Source organism: Euleptes europaea, chromosome 1 (genome assembly GCF_029931775.1).
Source record: "Euleptes europaea isolate rEulEur1 chromosome 1, rEulEur1.hap1, whole genome shotgun sequence".
Classification (NCBI taxonomy): domain Eukaryota; kingdom Metazoa; phylum Chordata; class Lepidosauria; order Squamata; family Sphaerodactylidae; genus Euleptes; species Euleptes europaea.
The window spans coordinates 3915196-3923025 of record NC_079312.1 but is presented as its reverse complement, the minus strand read 5'-3'; positions in this window follow the sequence as shown (position 1 = coordinate 3923025).

Genomic DNA, 7830 nt, shown 5'->3' with positions numbered 1-7830 from the left:
AACTCGTCAAAAATTACATAATATAAACAATTTCTATCTAATCATTCTCATAGATGTTAGCTTTATTTTGACTTTCCCCCTTCCCACCTCTATCCTTTTAATATCTCTACAATCCCCTTTGTATTTAATTTCTAATTCTTTATATTTGTTTCATTTAATCATTACGGTAATCTAATCATCATATTCTATACTTTAACTATTAACTGTTTCATCTTTTCTACATAAATTGAATTAGATTAAGACATATCCTTTAACTTTTCCCATATTGAGTTCATTTTTACAATATATCGTCCATGCCTCCCATTCTCTCTCAAATTCTTCATTTTCTTTTCTTTTTTTTAATTTTTTATTGAATTTTTAATAAAGAATACAAAACAAAAAACAAAAAAAATATAATATATGCATATAATACAAATAATGAAATAAAAAACTAAATAATACAAACATAACCAAAGAGAAAAGAAAAAAAAGTACAATGCAGTATTAAGACCTAAACTAGTACATTAATGATTGCTATCTATTCTTTAAAAAGAAAACCAGTGGTCTATAATGCGTCATAACCTACCACCCACCAAAGTGCCCTTCACCATTGGACTTCCGGCGAAGTGTTGTGTTCATTTTCTTTTTGATTCACTAAAGCAGTAAGTTTTGCCATTTCTGCTAGTTCAAACATTTTATTAATCCAGTCCATTTTGTCTGGTATTTCAGACATTTTCCATTTAGCGGCATATACCAGTCATGCTGCAGTGGTGGCATATATGAAAAATGTTTGTTTCGTCAAAATAGGTTCTGGTATTATACTTAATAACATCATTTCCGGTGTTTTAGGGATATTTTGTTGCATAATTAATCTTAGTTCATTATATATCAAATCCCAAAAGTTTTTGGCTTTTTCACAGAGCCACCATATATGATGAAAGGAACCAATTTCCTTCTGACATTTCCAGCATTTTGGTGACATTGTGCTGTACATTTTAGCTAGTTTTTTTGGTGTCAGGTACCATCTATAAATCATTTTATATATGTTCTCTCTAAGTGACTGTGAGAAAAGATGTTTCATGTCTCTTGACCAAAGTCCCAACTATTCAAAGGGATATTGTGACCTAAAGTCTGTGCCCAGGTTATCATCGTAGGTTTAATCTGTTTTTGTTCTGTATATAAGACTAGTAGCATCTTATACATCTTTGAGATTAAGTGGTCATTATTTTCCAGAAGGGCTTGTTGAAAAGTTGATTTATCTTTAAGGAAGCCTATCGTCATATCCTGTATATATACAGATTTTATTTGGTGATATTGAAACCAAGTTAGATGTTCTTTAAAGTCTTCATGGTCTTTTAGGGCACATTTTTTCCATCCCAAGTTAGGAGATCCTGATAAGTTATAAATTGGGATGGTCTTCATGGTCGCAGCGTTAACATTTCCTGTGTGGAGATCCATAACGGTGTTCTAATTTCTAGTAAATGTTTATATCTTAGCCAAGTTTTTATTAAAGATGATTTTACAATATGATGTTGAAATGCCATGTGATTTTTAAGTTTGTCATACCATAAGTAATGATGCCACCCGAATCTATTAAAGCCTTCCAAATCCAGCAGACGTGTATTCTTTACTTGTATGCAGTCTTTTAGCCATACTAAAGCCGATGCTTCTGCATATAATTTGGAAGAGAAAAGCCTCCTCTCTCTTTAGTCAACCAAGTATTTATACGCAATTCTAGATTTCTTCCCTTGCCAAATAAAATTCAACAAGTCTTTCCTCCAAATATCAAAGTATTTTGTTTGTGTAATTATAGGTAGATTCTGAAATAAAAACAACAGTCTTGGTAAAACATTCATTTGTATTGCTGAAATATGACCCAGAAAGGAGATATTTTTGTTGGACCACAAAACCATGTCTTTTTTAATCAGTTCCCATAGTTTAGTATAATTGTTGATTATGAAATCTTTGCTCTTATTTGTAATCCAAATACCCACGTATTGTACTTTGTTTGTTTTCTCCCATTTAGAAATACTCATAACATCCTTTTGTTCTTCTTTCGAAAGATTCTTGAACAGAATATTGTCGAAGGCTTTCACGGTCAGAATTCATTGGTTCTTGTAGGTTATCCGGGCTGTGTGACTGTGGTCTTGGTATTTTCTTTCCTCACGTTTTGCCAGCAGCTGTGGCAGGCATCTTCAGAGGAGTAACGCTGAAGGACAGTGTCTCTCAGTGTCAAGTGTGTATGAAGAGTAATATACAGTCAGAAAGGGGTAGGGTTTGAGCTGAATCATTGTCCTGCAAAAAGTATCACAGGTAATGTGCTAATCATTGTCTTGTAAGTATCAAGATAATGTGCTAATGAGGGTGTGGTATGTTAATATGGAACCATTGTATCCTGAAGTGATCTGTTAATGTGTGAAATCCAAAGCAAATCTGCATGGCTATTGTGGATTGCAGACTTTGTTAGTCTGGAGACTAACGTGGATTGTAGTCTGTTAGCCTGGAGACTAACGTCTCCAGACTAACAGACTACATTCCACAATAGCCACGCTTTGGATTTCACACAAAGCTAATCTGCATTTCCAAATCTTTGGATCCAAATCTTTGAATCCAAATCTTTGGATTTCACACAAAGCTAATCTGCATGACAACGATTAGCACATTACCTGTGATACTTTTTGCAGGACAATGATTCAGCTCAAACCCAACCCCTTTCTGACTATATATTACTCTTCCTACACACTTGACACTGAGAGACACTGTCCTTCAGTGTTACTCCTCTGAAGATGCCTGCCACAGCTGCTGGCGAAACGTCAGGACAGAAAATACCAAAACCACGGTCACACAGCCCGGATAACCTACAAGAACCAATTCTTGAATAGTATCTGAGTTTTATCTTGGTTAATCTTGAATTCAGAGACTTCACTATAATGTTTCAATAGTTCCATCAAACTATTTATAGACTGATTTGGGTCATTTAAAATAAGTAATAGGTCATCTGCAAAAGCTCTCAGTTTAAATTCTTGTTTATTTACTTTTAAGCCGTGTATTGCCTCCATATCTCGAATCCTGCTACATAGAGTTTCCAAAGAAGATAAAAAGCAAGGGAGAAAGTGGACAACCTTGTCTAGTTCCTTGTTGTATTTCACAATTACCTGATATTGATTCATTCACTAATATCTTGGCTTTTTGCACATTGTATATAGCGTCGATTCCTGTTCGGAATCTAACTCCAAAGTTTATCTTTTCCAAGACTTTTTTCATGAACTCCCACGAAACCATATCAAGGGCTTTTTCTGCATCCAAAAAGACAAAAGCCACTTTGTGTTGATTGTTTTGTTCATAATATTCCATTGCATCTAGTAGTATCCTCAAATTGTCTTTTTATCTGTCGTCCAGTTACAAAGCCCGCTTGATCTTCATGTACCAAGGTTGTTATAAATTGCTTTAATCGGTTGGATAGTATAGAGGCATATATTTTATAATCCACATTCAATAAGGAAATTGGCCTATAATTGGTTACTCTTTCTGGATCCTTTCCAGCTTTATGAATCAGCGATATGAAAGCATGTGACCAGATCTCTGGAGCTTGACCCGTATCTAAAATTGTATTGCATACCTTCAAAAAGGGAGTTTTCAAGTCAACTTTAAACAGTTTAAAAAATAGGGCAGTAATTCCATCTGGGCCTGGGGTTTTATCTATCTTTTGTCTAGATATTGCTTCTTCTATCTCTGTTGTAGTGATTAAAGCATCCATTACTTTATATTGCTCGGAGGTTAACTTGTTGATGTTTACTGTTTTCAAATATTTGTCCTTTTTTTTCTGAAATAGAGTCTTTTTGGTACAATCTGGTATAAAATAATTCCAATTCTTTCTGTATATCAGTTGTGGTATGAACCGGTCCTTTTGGAGTTTTTACTTCTTATCTCCTTCTGCCTGGAATCCCTCAATTGACTAGCTAGAAGTTTTCCTGGTCGATTTGCATATTCAAAATATCTCTGTTTCGCATACTTCAGGTTTTTATTCATTTCTTCCATTACCGCCAAGTTAAGCTGATGTTTCACAGTCTTAATTTTAATTGTATCCTGAAGTGATCTGTTAACATGTGGAATCTAAAGCTAATCTGCATGGCTATTGTGGACTGAAGTCTTTTCTAGTCTGAAGGCTTGGCTTCCTGTCCTGAAAACCTCTAGACTAACAAAGACTTCAGTCCACAATAGCCATGCGGATTAGCTTTAGATTCCACATGTTAACAGATCACTTCAGGATACAATAGTTTCACCTTAACATACCACTCCCTCATTAGCACATTATCTTGATACTTACAGGACAATGATTAGCACATTACCTTTAATACTTTGCAGTGTGGGAATTGGAAGAATGAAGACAAGGGATTCAGTGTAGGAAGCAGACCTCTTGTTTCAAGAGCTGTTCTTTATTTAAAGCAATTGTAAATAAGTAACCTCACTGAGTAACCAAGGCAACCAAGCAGCAGAGTTCAGTGCTAGGATAGCTTGTACAGCTATTTGTACAATGTTGCAAAGAGGTACAAGGAGAAGAAACCTTTTCTTTGTTTTAAACCCTCTAAACACAAAGGCAGTCTCCAAGGTGGCGTGGTTTGCTAGCGTCACCGGTGGTGTGGTGTGCCAACATCACCTGACTGCCCCAAGGCCGTATGGTGACATGGTGTGCCAGCGCCACCTACAGGCCAAAACCCTACATCTCCCCCTTTTTTGTTTTAAGCTGGTGATAAGCATAATACATAGCACGGCGCTGAAAATGCTCTCTAGAGAAGGAACACATATTATAAAGATTAGGAAGGCATTGTACAAAACATCCCAATGTAATAAAACCAGCAATGAGTCCAAGTAATGCTAAAAAAGACGCTCGCAACCACCCGAAGTCGGGTAGCCAACTGGTCAACCAATCAAAAAGACCAGGAGCTCCAGAAGTAACAACATTGTTAGTGAGCATATGACGCAGTTTCTCCAGCTCGTCTTCAATGGTTTTGTTAAGGTCATGGAATGTGACTTTACAACCTGCCTGACCAACAATTTTACAAAACCCACCTTGCCGAGTCAGGAGAAAATCTAAGGCAAAGCGATGCTGTAAGGTGATTTGATGCAAGTCAGAAATTTCATGCTGCAAGTCTTGAATCAAGCGGCTTGTAGCATTGACAGTCTTTTCTAACCTACAAGTGAGGCCCAAGATGGAATGGCGGTTTTCCTGGGCAATGATCCCTGGGTAGCTCCCCAGAGTTAAAAGTCCAGTAAGACCAGCGCTTATGCCGCGACCCCATTCGCTTCCCCTACTGAGTTGAGTGTCCACAATTACCTCATCTGAACACCCAGGGCCAAGGGGAGCCGCTGCGGCACGTCTCACTCTGTGATTGGCCACTTGTGTCCCAGAGGCATCCAGGACCTGGACTGGTAATGTAAGATACCCGAGAGCTGCACACTGATATTTTCCTGGATGATAGTTGGTGGCCCACCCCGAACCCCAAAAGAACCAAAGGTTGGGATCTCGGATGAGCCAATTGCCACAAATGCTTCCAGACGTTAGCAGGGAAGCATTTGGAGAAAACATCGGTAAAGTGTGATACAGCTGTTGTGTGGTGGTGTTCATGAGAGTGAGATTGGGTTGAAAGGAGGAGTTAAAGGTACCCCAAAGGTAGAAACGGTCGGAACAAGCAGTGTAATTGACTGCGTGAGTCCCCCACATCTGATCAGCAGCAGCTTTATAGGTCCAGTGAGAAAACTGAGGATTGCTAGCATAGCAACAAAAACACAACCCAGGTAGATAACGATGAAACCGAAACCTGTGAAAAGGAGTACTGTTCCAGTGAGAGTCAGTAATGGACGCAAACAGCGTCAAGTGGTTCAAGTGTTGTAATTCAGAAAGAACCAATTCAGGAGAATTAAAGGGAGTAGGCAAAAAAGACACAGTAGAAGCAGATAGAGGAGGTTCATAGATCAGAGAGACGTTTTTCCCATGAAAAGCAAACATGTAAGCAGCATGACGAACCCACAAATTTGGTGCAGAGAACTCATGCTTGACCCCCTGCACCCCAGAACCTAAAAGGCAAAAACACAACATGACCATGACTGAATTCACAGTCAGCTGAGCAAAAACAGCAGCTAGGAAGTTCTCTGGGGTTACAGGCAAATTTTGCTTAGCCAACTCCTGTTGGGCTTGATCAGACAAGCTTTTGAGGGCCCCCCAGGTTATTGGAGGGTTTGGTCTGCGACGACCACGACGCCTCTCGGCCATATGCTCAGAGTCCACCAACTGAGGGTTGAATTGAGGAATTGGGTTGGAGAGACCCTGGTGCCATGCCATGAAGATCAGGGCGAACACACCGCGCAGGCACCCACAGAGGTCCGGTAGGCGTTTGGACAGCAGCGTAGCCCCGGCCCCACGTGATGAGAGGCACCGGCCCGTGCCAGTGGGGGTCGGGCAGACGGCGGTACCGCACCAGGGGCTGTGGCAGCGGCTCGTCGGCCTGGAAATGCCGCTGAGTCCTAGTAACAAATTTTGAATTAAAAGAGAGCAGGTTAAGATGGTTGAGCGTAAAGGGAGCCTGAGCTAATAGGCCCTCCTTGTCCAAGAGGGAGAGGCCAACTCCCCCTTGTTTTTTCGTTTTTTCAAGCATCCGTTTGAGAGTGCCGTTGGCACGTTCAACGATGGCTTGACCAGTGGAATTGTATGGAATGCCAAACGTATGTTTGAGTTGCCAGCGAGTACAAAAGGCAGCGAATGTGGAGGAACAATAGGCAGGGCCATTGTCCGTTTTAAGTGTAGTTGGTACACCCATAACCGAGAAGGCATGAATTAAATGGGTGCAGACGTGCTTTACTTTCTCCCCTTTTTGGGGAGAAGCAAACAGATAGCCAGAATAGGTATCCACAACCACATGGAGACATTTCCAGGGAGCAAATGGAGGAAACTGAGTAACATCCATTTGCCACACTTGATTGGCCCCGAAACCACGTGGGTTTACACCAGTGGAAGGAAAAGAAGCCTGCCCAGAGCATTGAGGACATTGGTGAATGATAGCAGAGGCTTCCGCAAGGGGCAAATGAAATTGCTTTGCCAAGGCTTTGGCGTTTTGGTGATGCATGGCATGACTCTCAATGGGAGAGAGAACAGCATAGGAAACAAGGGAATCAGCCCGTGCATTTCCTTCAGAGATAATGCCAGGAAAGGGCTGATGATTGCAAATATGAGCAACAAACAGTAACCCTGTACGCTGCGCTAATTGAGAGCGCAAAGCAATGAACAGAGCTAGTAGATTGTCATCACAGGAAGGGGACACGTAGCTTCCTTCAACCTGAGAAATAACATTACAAACATACAAACTGTCGGAAATGAGATTGACTGCATCATGGGGAAAAAGACCAATGGCAAGAACAGCAGCCACCAGCTCAGAACGTTGTGGTGACTGCTGGGGAGGTGTAAAACGACTGTTCCACTGGCCTGTGGAATCTTGCCATGTGACAACTCCCCGAGAGGGGGAGCCATCTGTAAAAAGGGTGATCCCAGTGACAGGGGTAATGGAAAGGATGCTATGCATCGGTAAAGGAAGCTGGGCCTGTATTTGGATTCGGGGATCTCGGGGCAAGTGGAAAAGCACCTGGCCATAAAATCCTGCCATGGCCATTTGAAGCTGATCATCTTGGGCCAGTGTCTGCTCCCAGGTAAGAGCAGTAAAGGGAACAACAACGCTATGCGGCTGAGAACCAAACAGAGCCTTACAACGCAGACGACCTCTGGTGAGTAGGCGGGCAATCATCATAGGAACCGTAGAGATGGTTGCACCTGCCGCATGAGCAAGGTACAGCCACTCCACG